This window comes from Cebus imitator, unplaced genomic scaffold, assembly GCF_001604975.1.
Source record: "Cebus imitator isolate Cc_AM_T3 unplaced genomic scaffold, Cebus_imitator-1.0 Scaffold625, whole genome shotgun sequence".
Lineage (NCBI taxonomy): Eukaryota > Metazoa > Chordata > Mammalia > Primates > Cebidae > Cebus > Cebus imitator.
Genome location: NW_016107940.1, coordinates 345682 through 360508, shown reverse-complemented (window position 1 = coordinate 360508; position 14827 = coordinate 345682). Strand labels below are relative to the sequence as shown.

General features: G+C 38.5%; 1 protein-coding gene and 1 pseudogene across 2 annotated transcripts in view; both read left to right on the top strand.

Moving 5' to 3' along the window:
• The window catches only part of RNF130 (ring finger protein 130), a 169254-nt gene that overhangs the window by 143783 nt on the left and 10644 nt on the right, over positions 1 to 14827 (top strand). The window lies entirely within an intron of this gene.
• On the top strand, positions 5430 to 6205 carry LOC108295222 (annotated as a pseudogene). The gene has a single exon (XR_001821301.1). The product of XR_001821301.1 is annotated as a 60S ribosomal protein L9-like (transcript).

Below are 14827 nucleotides of genomic sequence, written 5' to 3'. Positions count from 1 at the left end.
ATTTTTTTATTACTATTGAGGTTTTATCTCAGTGGAAATCAAAGCAGGTCTTCCTTTTTCTTTTCTTTTCTCCTTAATGGCCAACATGACGAAACCCCATCTCTACTAAAAATGCAAACATTAGAAAGAGATGAAAATTTAATCTGGAACAGATACGATATTTCAGAGTTTTAAACCCTTCTTGGACAAACTTTTGTAATGCAAGAGACATAGGTTATTTTGTCTTTGTTTTTTCTTTATTTTTTTTAAAGATACTTTTGTAGAGTATTTTAAGCCTGGGCAACATAGCAAGACCCCCATCTCTACGAAAAATTTAAAAATTACCTGGGCATGATGGCTTGTTATTACAGCCCTAGCTACTCAGGAGGCAGAAAGATTGCTTGAGTACAGGTGTTTATGATTGCACAGCCTGAGCAACACAGCAAGACTCTGTCTCAAGAAAAAAAAATTGTCCGGGCACGGTGGCTACTTGGAAGGGTTAGCCAGGGCTACACCACACCTGACTAATTTTTGTATTTTTTGTAGAGATGGGGTTTTACCATGTTGGCCATGCAGGTCTCAAACTCCTGACCTGAAGTGATCTTCCCACCTCAGCCTCCCAAAGTGCTGGGATTACAGGCATAAGCCAGTGCGCCCAGCCAAGACATTTTAAGAATAGAACTGAATAGCAACAAATAGAATAAAGAGTCCCAGTGAAATAGAGACTGACAGTCTAGATCTGCCATGAAGCTGGGCAGGAAAACACTTTTAACTATTGCTAGAGGTTCCTGATCACTTAGGATGTGCCAGGTAACATGCTGAGTTGTTTACATGTATTGTTGTTTTAATCTTTGCAACATCTTAATGAGAGAAGATATAGTTAGTTTCCTATTTTACAAGTGAAGGAAACTGATGGTTCAGAAGGTTCAAATTTCTTGCTCAAGTTTACTTACCCGTTAAGGGACAAAGTCAGAATGAGACCCAAACAGTCCAGAGTCAGTGCTCCTAACTACTTGATACCCTCCAGCCTGGAGACAATTAGACCATCACCTACTATGTGCACAGCCCTCACCCTCACCCTTAAGAGTCTCAGGGTGAAAACAGAAAAAGTGAATGGAGGTAGCTATTTGAGGGTTGAGCTACGTATACACACATATATTCATATGTGCATATATGGTCTGTGTATATAGATATACTGTATGTGTAATATATAATAGCATATTGTGTAGATATATATAGATACCATATGCAGTGTATATATGCTATATCAATGTATACCTACTATATACTTGAATATATATACATACATACACTATTGTTTAATAATAGTGTACAGGCTGAGCGCAGTGGCTCACGCCTGTAATCCCAGCACTTTGGGAGGCCGAGGCAGGTGGATCACGAGGTCAAGAGATCAAGACCATCCTGGCCAACATGGGGAAACCTCACTCTACTAAAATACAAAAAATTAGCCAGATGTGGTGGTGCGTGCCTGTAGTCCCAGCTGTTCAGGAAGCTGAGGCAGGGGAACTGCTTGAACCCGGGAGGCAAAGGTTGCAGTGAGCCGAGATCGCACCACTGCACTCCAGCCTGGTGATGGAGCAAGACTCCGTCTCAAAAAAAAAAAAAAAAAAAAAAAAAAAAAAAAAAAAAAAAAAAAAAAAAAAAAAAAAAAAAAAAAAATAAAAAGGAAACTCCAAAAAAAAAAAAAAAAAAAAAAAAAAGTATACAGTATATAATAGCATATACTGTGCTTAACTGTATGCTAGGTACTCTTCTAAGCATTTTGCTGTATTAACTCATTAAATCCTTGCATCCTCTTAACTCCATTTTATAGACAAGGATATAGGCTTAGAGAAATCCAGTAACTTGCCAAGGTTTGCCCTGCTGGTAAGTAGCAGAGGCTGGATTTCAATGCATAAGCTAGCCCCAGGGTCTGTGTTCCAACCCCATTCTATTTGCCTCTTAGAGAAGCTCAGCAATGTCAGGGGCAGGCCGTGGGGCATCCTGAGCAGTGGCCCTGAATGTGCAGAGCATGATGTAGAAAAGGTGGGTGAGAGAAGTGTCCTAGGGCTGGATAGTGACGTTATATGGCATCAACTTCCCTGTGGGCTCATGCATTTTGAAGGTTTCATCTGAATGCAGACTGGTCCTGAAAATAGTAAAATAGTAGGGTTACTAAAGAAAGGTCGTAGATGTGCTAGTTTAAAACATTTTAACCTAGAAACTGCCTCACCAAACAAACCAGGAAGCAAGAATGGTGAAGACGGTTGTGTCCGTGATGAGAAAATTCTAGAAACCCAGGTATGGAGACCTCTCTGAAGAATTCATTCAGTATAGTAGGGTTGCATCAGTGTGCACTTGTGCACACAATAGTGCATGCTCAGAGGGAGAAAGGTGTTGAGATCCTATAAGGAAAGTACTTTCTTTAACAAGTAATTGAAAGAACAGGTGGAAATAACAGGAGCTAGGGTGCAGCGGGCCCCAAGATAAACCTGAGGCTAAAGAAAGATAAAGGCAAACCCAGCCAAGATCGCACCACTGCACTCCAGCCTGGGTGACAGAGTGAGATTCTGTCTCAAAAAAAAAAAAAAAAAAAAAAAAAAAAAAAAATTGAGACAACTGGAGCATTATTAATTCCTTTAAGGAGACATAAAATATAGATTTGTACATTACATTGTTAAGCCAACTATAGGAACACAATGAAGTTTCCATAGTGAAAATAATTCTTAAAATTTGTCAGATCCTTTAGTTATTTACTTTATTGGAAATAGCACTGAACACTTAAGACTTAAAATTTCTTAGAAATAAAGAGAAGTGGTTAGTTACATGGGACCTTTGTAAAGACCTTGAGAAGTTTTTGAATTTTAATTACATTATTGTTCCCTTAGAAAAAGTGAATTTTATCATTTACATTGCCATTTTTTATGCAGCATAAGCTCTTAAATCAGTCAACAGTGTTGCAACTAGGAAATTTTAATCACTCTTAAATATATTTTGCAGTTTAATCATAGCTGCAATCTAAGTTATTTATGAGTATGAAAACATAAGACTGGAAGATAGCTTGGCTTTGGGTTCAGCTTTACCTGGATTCTAGTTCTAGCTTTATGATTTTGAGTAAGTTATTTTATCTCTCTGAGCCTCACTTTTTCTATGTATGAAATAAGAATGACACATCTACCTTGCAGGCCGGTTGTTGTGAAATTATACATAAGTGTTATGCCTTTTTCTCTTTATCCCTTTTTTCTTCTACTTTGAAATTATTTTAAATTGTTTTTCTGAATAATAAGTGCACATGGCAAAAAATAAAAATAGCAAAAAAAGGTTGAAAGTGGAAAGTCCCTGTTAGGTCCTCCCTGACCCCAGTCATCCAGGCCTCTCCTGGCAGTCTCTGTTGCCTGTGCCTTCTGTGTACACTTCCAAAGAGATTTTGTGTCTGTATGAGCATATCCTTTTACACATTCCCCAGCAAAATCTCTCCTGCACCTAGTCATAAAACCAGTCACCTATTAGCCCAAAGAAAAGACATTTTTGAGGCTCTTCCATCAAACAAAAAGCCCTATCTCATATCCAGAGGAAAGAGTTACATATAACAATGGAAATATGTCACCCATAGCAGCAAATTAGCAGAGGATGTTCTAAGAAAAATTACAACATCTCTGAAGAAAACATCACATCTTTGAAATCCAGAAGTCTCAGAAAGGGACTTCACAAATACACTCTAACAATTACATTTTGAACAGTTAAGACTTAGGCTTTTTGACCAGTGCAGTGGCTCACGCCTGTAATCCCAACACTTTGGGAGGCTGAGGCAGGTGGATCACGAGGTCAAGAGATCAAGACCATCCTGGCCAACATGGTGAAACCCTGTCTCTACTAAAAATGCAAAAATTAGCTGGGCATGGAGGTGCGCGCCTGTAGTCCCAGCTACTCGGGAGGCTGAGGCAGGAGAATTGCTTGAACCAGGGAGTCGGAGGTTGCAGCAAGCCAAGATCACGCCACTGCACTCCAGCCTGGCGACAGAAGGAGACTCTGTCTCAAAAAAAAAAAAAAAAAGACTTAGGCTTTTCATAGTGACCTGACAGTTTTCTCCTAAAATGGCTTTACTGTATAGAATTCTGTTCTCTTTTTGCATCCACATCAACAATTTCCTTTAAAATGTCTAAAATTCTTTCCTACTCAAGCTTGCAATTTCAAGGCTTAGATGGGCTTCCATTTGCTCTTTTCTAGAACTTAATTCAAAAACAGTTATTTAAATTCAAGACTAAGAACATAGATTACTATAGATTTTTCCAAAAACAATATATGGACCATATGTTCTTTTCCAGAATTTGGAGATTTTTCCATATCAGTGCATAGAGATCTGTCTGCCTCAGTCTCTTTAATATTGACACATGCGCTGTATATTGAATCAATCCTCAATCAATGAGTATTTGTTATTTAAAATCTTCATTAAAGCCATGTAACTACCAAAACCGATGGTACAGAAATAACAACTGGTGGTTAATTTCCAGCTTCTTCATTGTTTCTTGGTACCATTGCCTTCTTTATTTCATACTGAGATGGTTCTCAGTTAAACCTATTTGAACACAAATTATTGACTCTACTTAGAATAGTATACATCCTACTCAACTCAATTTAATGTAGTATTTATTGGCATGATGTGAAGAAACTGAAGTAAAATATATCAGAGTTGTGCCCATGGAGAGTTTATGATCTTATTGAGAAAGACATAAAACAGCAAATAGGATAACAGACATAATCAGGTTCTTGTGTTTTACAGAGACTTACAGAATGTACTGCTCTATTTCATTTTTAAATTCTGTTTATCAGTTTCAGTATTCTAAAGTTTAGATGGGACTTTAAGCCACATTAAGGAAACTGTAAGCCATTGATAATAAATTTGTGAGGTTTCTCTTTCTGTTAATGTCAGACTAGCTTCTTGCAGTCCAACCATCATATCAAGAACTAGAAATATGGAAAAAAAGTATTTTTAAAACATTTTAAGACATTAAAGAGCTGTCAATGCAGTGATGACTTAAAGAGCAAAGATCCTAGAGAAAAGGGAGATACAGAGTTATGAATCCAATATTCAACACTACTTTTTTTCTTGTGGCAAAAGATGGAGACTTAAGTAGTCTTATTGTGCTTGTGAGATTAAACTTGGAACTCTGATAAGCATCCCAGGCCTTCAGCTGGGATCCCCAAAGGGCTACAGCCTGGAGCTGGAGGTTGAAGCAGAATTTGACTCATCTCAAAGACAGAAGCCCAACTTTGAATCTGCTAAATCTCTAATTAGATTAAAGTGATATGCTCAGATTCTAAAAGTGATACATCACTTCCAGAGGCAGTAGGAAGTCCTCTGGAGAAAGATCAACATCAGCAACATTAGATTATCTCTGTTTTTACTGTCCAGCAATCCATTAAAACCAAACAAACAAAAAAGGCATACTAGGAGATAAGACCAAATGACCAAAAAGGAGAAAAAACGCGGGATACAAGTACGTGACGAGGAAAGACGTTCCTTCTTTGCTGCGTTTACTGTGAGAATGAAGACCATTCTCAGCAATCAGACTGTCGACATTCCAGAAAATGTTGACATTACTCTGAAGGGACGCACAGTTATGGTGAAGGGCCCCAGAGGAACCCTGCGGAGGGACTTCAATCACATCAATGTAGAACTCAGTCTTCTTGGAAAGAAAAAAAAAGAAGCTCCAGGTTGACAAATGCTGGGGTAACCGAAAGGAACTGGCTACCGTTCGGACTATTTGTAGTCATGTACAGAACATGATCAAGGGTGTTACGCTGGGCTTCCGTTACAAGATGAGGTCTCTGTGTATGCCCACTTCCCCATCAACGTCGTTACCCAGGAGAATGGGTCTCTTGTTGAAATCCGAAATTTCTTGGATGAAAAATACATCCGCAGGGTTCGAATGAGACCAGGTGTTGCCTGTTCAGTATCTCAAGCCCAGAAAGATGAATTAATCCTTGAAGGAAATGACATTGAGCTTGTTTCAAATTCAGCGGCTTTGATTCAGCAAGCTACAAGAGTTAAAAACAAGGATATCCGGAAATTTTTGGATGATATCTATGTCTCTGAAAAAGGAACTGTTCAGCAGGCTGATGAGTCAGACCTTAGAGTAGTCCAGCTACAGAAACAAGATGCCTATCATAGCTAAGACCTACTTGTGATACTTAAATGATGCAACAAAAGACCTATTAATTTGGAGAAAAAACAAAGAATAGAAATAGATCCACGAGAAATCTAACTATTAGAAGTACAAGAACATAGACTTTTAAAATAAGTATGTTCAGGAAACCAATCAATGACAAATAACTGGAAATAAAGAATCAAAAGGAAATTAGAGGACTGAAAAATATATTAATTGAAAGGAAGAACTCAATAGATGGTGTAACCTCAACTTAAACACAGCTAAGAAAGGATTCATGAACTGAAATGCAGGTCAGGAGGGAATATCTGACCTGAAGCAAAAAAATTAAGTGAGAAGAAAAATACAGAAAAAGGAATGAGTCTTTAGATGATGAAAAAAGTTAATATACATGTAATTCAAGTCATAAAAGGAGAGAAGACAGGGAATGAAGCAAGGCAGAAGCAGTGTTTGAAGAGATAATGACAGAATTTTTCAAACCTGACAAAAAACATCAAACTACAAATTAAAGAAGTACTGGGAACACCAAGCAGAGTAAAGAAAAACAAAACCACACCAAGGCACATCACAGTAAATTTTCTTAAGAAGCACAGAAAAACTTAAAGGCAGAGAAAAAGATACTTTATCTCAATTTTTTAAATTTTTTAAATTGAGATGAAATTCACATAACATAAAATTAACCATTTGAAAGTGAACAATTTGGGCTGAGCACAGTGGCTCACACCTGTAATCCCAGAACTTTGGGAGGCCGAGGCAGGCGGATCACGAGGTCAGGAGTTCAAGACCAGCCTGGCCAAAGAGACCAGCCTGACCAACATGATGAAGCCCCATTTGTACTAAAAATACAAAAAAATTAGCTGGGCGTGGTGGCAGGTGCCTGTAATCCTAGCCACTCAGGAGGCTGAGGCAAGAGCATTGCTTGAACCCGGGAGGCGGAGGCTGCAGTGAGCCAATATTGCGCCATTGCTCTCCAGCCTGGGCAAAAAGAGTGAAACTCCACTCAAAAAAAAAAAAAGGAAAAAAAGAAATGAAATGAGAATATGTTTGGTGAAAATAAATGAATAGGTGAACAGTTCAGTGACATTAAGTATATTCACAATGTTGTGTAACTACTACTCTCTCTAGCTCCAAAACATTTTCATCACCCCAAAAGAAACTCATTAAGCACTACTCATTAAGCACTTGGCTCCCCATTCTGCATTCTGCCTAGTCCCTGGCAACTACCAATCTGTGTTTTGTCCCCATGATACACATACATACATATATATGTGTGTGTATATATGTATTCTGGTACTTCATATAAATTGAATCATGCAAAATATGTGACCTTTTGTGTTTGGCTTCTCTGACTTAGCATACTGTTTTCAAGATTCATTGAAAGTGCTGGGCACAGTGGCTCCTGCCTGTAATCCCAGTACTTTGAGAGGCCAAGTAGGGTGGATTGCTTGAGCTCAAGTGTTCAAGACAAGCCTGGGCAAGGTGGTGAAACCCTGTCTCTACAAAAAATAAAAAATTATCCAGGCATGGTGCCACATACCTGTAGTCCTAGCTACTTGGGAGGCTGAGGTGGGAGGATCACTTGAGGCTGGGGGTCGGGGGTTGCAGTGAGCCATGATCAAAATAAGACCCTGTCTCTCACACACACAAAGATTCACTAAAAGCATCGCTTCTCGGTCTTTTGGCTAAGATCAAGTGTAGAGTCACTGAAAGCATATATCAACACTTCATTTTTGTTTATGGCTGAATAATAGTGCATTGTTATGTTTATACCACAATTTGTTCATCCACTGATGGACATTTGGGCTGTTTACATCTTTTAACCATTATGAACAATACTACTGTGAACATTGGTGTGCAAGAATCTGTCTGCATCCTTGTTTTCAATTCTTTGGGTTTTATGCCTAGCAGTGGAATTGCTGGGTCATATAATTCTATTTTAACTTTTTGAGGAACTGCCAAACTGTTTTCCACAATGGCTGAACCATTTTACATTCCTGCCAACAATGTACAAGGGTTCCGATTTCTCCACCTCCTTGCCAACACTTGTATCTCCCCTCCTTTTTTAAAATTATAGCCATTTCTAATGTGAGTGTGAATGGTGGCATCTCGTTGTGGTTTTGATTTCCATTTTCCAAATGACTGGTGACATTGAGCATCTTTTTACGTGCATGAAGTTAGCCACTTACACACCTTCTTTGGAGAAATATCTGTTCAAGTCCTTTGCCTATTTTTTAATCAGGTTGTCTTTTTGTTGTTGGGTTGTGTTTCTTTTTGCATTCCAGATACTACACTCTTATCAGATATGTGATTTACAAATATTTTCTCCATTCTATAAGTTGTCTATTCGTTTTCTTGATATCATCTTTCAAAGCACAAGTCTTTCATTTTGATGATATCCAGTTTGTCTATTTTTTCTTTGGCTGCTTGTGCTTTAGGTGTCAAGCTAAGAAACCATTAACTAATTGGAGGTCGAAAAAACTTCCAACAGTTTTGTAATTTCAGAGCTCTCATTTAGGTATTTGATTCATTTTGAGTTAATATTTTTACATGGTGTGAAGTAGTGATTCATTTTTTTGCACGTGGATTTCCAGCTTTCTCAATACAATTTCTTGAAGAGACCGTTCTTCCCCCCATTGAGTGATCTTGGAACCTTTCTAAAAATAAATTGTCCATAGATGTGTGAGTTTACTTCTGGACTCTCATTTTCATTCCATTAATCTATATGTCTGTCTTTATGGCAGTACCACACTGTCTTGTTTACTATAATTTTATAGTAGCCTTAAAATTGGGAAGTTTGAGTCTGCCAGCTTTGTTTTTCCTTTTTCAATAAAGAGATGCTTTACTCTAAAAGTAGCAATGAAAGGCTGACAGTTGGCATCTTGACAGAAACAATGGAAACCAGAAAATAGTCAAGTATTTGGAGGAAAAATATCTGCCAACCTAAACATCTAGCAGGGAAAGCCATTGAAAATTAAGTTGACTGGGTGTGGTGGTTCACACTTGTAATCCCAGCACTTTGGGAGGCTAAGACAGGAGGGTCGCTTGAGTTCAGGAGTTCAAGACAAGCCTGGGCAACATGGTGAGACCCCGTCTGTACAAAAAAATAAAAATGTAAAATATTAGCACAGCACGGGTCCCAGAACTTTGGAAGTCTGAGGCAGGAGGATCACTTGAGCTCAGGAGTTCAAGACCAGCCTGGGCAACATAGCAAGACCCTGTCTCTACAAAAAAAATTTTTTAATTATCCAGGTGTGGTTGCACATGCCTGTAGTCCCAGCTACTTGGAGGCTGAGGCCTCAGATTGCTTGAGCCCAGGAGGTCAAGGGTACAGTGAGCTATGATCGTGCCTCTGCACTCCAGCCTGGGTGACAGAGCGAGACCATGCCTCAAAATAAGAGGAAAGATAAAATAAGACATTTTCCAGCAAATAGAAATACTAAGAGCTAGTTCTTCAGGCAGAAGGAAGAGGATTCCAGATGGAAACATAGAGATGCAGGAAGAATAAAGAGCAGAGAGGAGACACAGGTGGATAACCTAAGTAATGCTCAATCTGTGAGACACGAATACTCATCTCTTGTAGGCTCACTTGACATCAATTTCACAAAAGATAGGAGGGGATAAATAAAGTAAAACGGCTCTAAGATACTTGCATTGTCCAGGAATGAGTAAAAGCACTTACTTATATTAGATTTTAATAAATCAAGGATACATGTCATATTCCAGGGTAACAACTGAAAAAGTAGTAAAATCATCTCTAGGCTATCGTAGCCACTAAAAGCATTGTAAAATAATATATAATACACTAATAGAAAATTGTAATAGCAAAAAGTCAACCAAAAGAAGAAAAAACTTAGAGTAGAGGAATATAGGACCAGTGGGACAAACAGAAAGTAAGTAATGCAATTATAGATTTAAGTCCCAAAATATTAGTTATGAATAGAAATGGATGATTAAATACTCAAAGATAGATTTAAAATTTACACACACATATATGTGTTGACATGTCTTTAATGAAAAGAGACAGAAGTGTTGAAAGTAAGATAGAACATCAGACAGATGCTCTCCAGGGATGTAGAAGATTCGAACATCACAATTAACATACAAGATGTAATTAACATATATATTTATATAGCCTTCCTCAACTACAGGGTATATATTTTTTTCAAGTGCACATAGATTATTTACTAAGATAGACTATATGCTGGATGATAAATTTGAAAAAATTTAGCAAATTTCAACAAATATTTAAGGATTAAAATATCTACAGAGTATGTTTTCTGACCAGTGGAATTGAGTTATAAATCAATAACAAAAAGATAATTAGAATGATCCCCAAATGTTTGGAATTAAACAATATGCTTCCAAAAGAAAAACTCATGATGAAAGAAGACACTGCAATGGAAATTATTTTTAAATGTTACATTGAATGCTTACAGAAGTATGACATATCAAAACTTACATAATGCAGCTAAAGCCATGTTAGAGGGAAATCTGCGACCTTAAATGTAGAAAGTCTAGCACTTTGGAGGCCAAGGCGGGCGGATACCTGAGGTCGGGAGTTCAAGACTAGCCTGGCCGACATGGTGAAACCCCATCTTTAAAAAAAAAAAAAAAAAAAGTAAAAAAAACAGAAGAAAGTCTAGGCCCGGCACGGTGGCTCATACCTGTAATCCCAGCACTTTGGGAGGCTGAGGCGGGCAGATCACCTGAGGTCAGGAGTTTGAGACCAGCATGGCCAACATGGTAAAGCCCCATCTCTACTAAAAATGTAAAAATTAGCCCTGCGTGGTGGCAAGTGCCTGTAATCCCAGCTACTCGGGAGGCTGAGACAGGAGAATTGCTTGAAACTGGGAGGCAGAGGTTGCAGTGAGCCAAGATCATGCCTGCACTCCAGCCTGGGCAACAAAGAGGGAAACTCCGGGAAAAAACAAACAAAAAAAAAGACATTTCTCTCAAAGAACAAGAACAACAAACTAAATCAAAGGAAGGAAATGAAGATCTTATATAAATTCAATGGAAAACAAATATACAATAGAAAAAAATCAACCAAGCCAAGCGTGGTGGCTCAGGCCTGTGATCACGGAATTACATGAACCCATACGTTTGCAGTGAGCTATGATGATCTTACCGCTGCACTCCAGCCTGGGCAACAGAGTCAGAACCTGTCTCAAAAAAAAAAAAAAAAAAAAGAAACTAAAAGGAGAGGGATAAGAAGAAAAAGAACCAAACATTGTGAGCAACACCTGAATAGTGTTCAGGGTGCAACTGATAAAATTAGGGGATATAAATGCAATGGGGATCTATCAGGGTCACATTAATCTGATAAGCTTATGGACTGTGTCCAGCTGTGGAGTCTGATATGAAAAAAAAAAAAAAGAAAAAGACAAAATCAACCAAGCACAAAGTTGTTCCTTTAAAATGACTAATAAAATTTACAGGTTTCTGCTGATCAAGAAAAAGACCCAAATGACCATTATCAGGAATGAAAAAGAGACATCACTGCAAACGGACATTGAAAATAATTATAAGGTACATAGAAATAGAGCATAGAAGAGTGATTACTAGGGGGCTATTTAATGCGTCAGAGTTTCAGATTTGCAAGATGAAGGTCTGACTATCTGTTTCACAATAATGTGAATATATTTACCACTGCTGAACTGTATACTTTAAAATGATTGAGCTCTTTCCACCAGCTTTCCGTGCCGCCATATTGCTGTGCATGAATGTCCGGGCTGGTGCTCTCAATGCCAAAAAGAGAGGCAAACACCAGGTTCTTATTAGGCCATGTTTCACAGTCATCATTTGGTTTCTAACTATGATGATGAAGCATGATTCCACTGGCAGATTTGAAATCTGATGATCACAGAGCTGGGAACATTGTTGTGAACGTCACAGGCAGGTTAAATAAGTGTGCAGTAATCAGCCCCAAATTTAATGTACAGCCCAAAGATCTAGAAAAATGGCAGAATAATCTGCTCCCATTCTGACAGTTTGGATTCATCTTACTAACAACCTCAGCTGGCAACTTGGACCATGAAGAAGCAAGACAAAAACACAGGAGGGAAAATCCTAGGATTCTTTATCTAGTGATGTAATACATACTTAAAATTAAAATGCCTCATAGGTGAATCTCTTGAGCCTAAGAGTTCAACACCAGCCTGGGCAACATGGCAAAACCCCGTCTCTACAAAAAATAGAAAAAAATAGCCCAGCATGGTTGAGCATGCCTGTGGTCTCAGCTACTCAGCAGGCTGAGGCAGGAGACTCACCTGAGTCCAGGAAGTGGAGACTGCAATGAGCCATGACTGTGCCACTGCACTCCAGCCTGGGCAACAGAGATCATGTCTCAAAACGATTTTTTAAAAATTAAATTTAAAAGTAAAATAAAATGCCTCACTGAACAAAAACCAAAATAAATAAAAGTGGTTGAGATGGCAATTTTTATGTGCTTTTTAACACACACACACACAAACACACACACAAATAAAAGGGGGTTCTAAGAACCTTGTTAGTAAATTCTGAAAATAAATTGACAATTTTGAAAATTGCAAAGTACCAAAATTGATACAGGAAGAAATAGGAACCTAAATTCTCCTACATCTAGGTAATAAATTGAATCCATAGTTTAAAATATTTCCTCAAAGAAAAACCCTAGGCCTAGATGATTTCATTGTTAAATTCTTTGTAACATTTAAGGGAAAAAGTAACACCAGTCTTCTACAGATATGTCGAGACTAGAAAAAGAGGAAAAATTCCCAACTTTTTCTGTGAGACCAGCATATCATTGATACCAAATCACTATAAGGGCATTACAAGAAAGGAAAATTGCAGGTTAATTTCTTTTATGAATACAGATGTAATGAATACAAATTTCTTTTATGAATACAAATGTCGCCTAGGCTGGAGTGCAGTGGTGTGATCTCAGCTTACTGCAGCCTCTGCCTCCCAGGTTCAAGTGATTCTTCTTCCTCAGACTCCCAGGTAGCTGGGGTTACAGGCACACAATCACACCTGGCTAATTTTTGTATTTTTAGTAGAGACAGGGTTACACCATGTTGACCAGGCTGGTCTCGGACTGCTGACCTCAGGTGATCCATTCATTTCAGCCTCCCAACCAGATATAAATGTTTTAAGAAAATACTAGCTAAGGCCGGGTGCAGTGGCTCACACTTGTAATTCCAGCACTGGGAGGCTAAGGCAGGTGAATCATTTGAGGTCAGGAGCTTGAGACCAGCCTGACCAACATGGTAAAACCCCATCTATACTAAAAATACAAAAAAATTAGCCAGGCATGGTGGTGCATGTCTGTAGTCCCAGCTACTCGGGAGGCTGAGGCAGGAGAATTACTTGAACCCAGGAGGTGGAGGTTGCAGTGAGCCGAGATCACCCCACTACACTCCAGCCTGGGCAACAGAGCCAGACTCCATCTCAAAAAAAAAGGGGGGAACATTTGTATTACAAGTCTTAAAATGAGGAGGCAATGATTAAACACATGGAACTTAAAATTACAATTAGAATACACAACAGTAAAATTTTGTTCTTTGCTTCTGAAGGAGCATCTTATAACAGGTAACTTTAAATTTTTTAAATAATATAAAAGGGGAGTTAAATACCTGAAAATTTAAATAAAATGAAGTCAAAAAAGGAAACAAATGTATTGCAATAGATAGAAATTATATTTTAAAGGCTAAAAATCATAAATTCACTACACAACAAGCCCTATTGTCTTGGCTCCTTCATAAAGATGACTGAAAGGAAACTGGGAAGTGGTTTGGGAAATAGCAGATCCTGGGTTATGGTGGGAAGTTCACAGGTTGGTACTGGCTGGGACAGCTGAGTTTTGAAGGTACTCTGCAGTCACAGGGGTGCTGGAGGGCCTGAATCACATTTATGAAGTATTTTTACTGTAGTTTTATTGTTTTTTGTTGGTTTGTTTGTTTTAAGATGGAGTCTGGCTCTGTCACCAGGCTGGAGTGCAGTGGCACAATCTCAGCTCACTGCAACCTCTGCCTCCTAGGTTCAAGTGATTCTCCTGCCTCAGCTTCCCAAGTAGCTGGGATTAGGATTACAGGCACGCACCACCATGCCTGGCTAATGTTTTTGTATTTTAGTAGAGATGGAGTTTCACTGTTTTGGCCAGGCTGGCCCGGAACTCCTGACCTCAAGTGATCCACCCACCTCAGCCTCCCAAAGTACTGGGATTACAGGCATGAGCCACTGCGCCTGGTCTGTACTGTAGTTTAAATAGTGATTCATTAAAATCTGTTAATGCCAACCAAAAAGAAAAAAAAAAAATCCCAAAAAGCTACACACACAATAGAACACAGAAAATGTGCAGAGCTGCAACTTCTTTTCACAGCTGATTAAAAACGAATTCTGCCGTTCTCCCTAGACTCCCCTTTGATATAGTAGGTAAACAAAATTGATTTTGTGTGATTGATTTCGACACTTTCTGGCACCCCACACTGTACTGGCATCAGTGATACAGCCCCAGTTCAGATGTGCAGTACTTTAGATGGGAAACATTGTCACAGGAATCCAGTTTTGCATATACATCATCAAAATGGCAGTCAGTCATGGGGTTGCCATGTTTTTATCTTAATACATACAAAACAAACAAACAAACAAAAAGCATTTCCTAAACTTCAACACCTACTCTTGATTTTTTTTTTTTTTTTTTT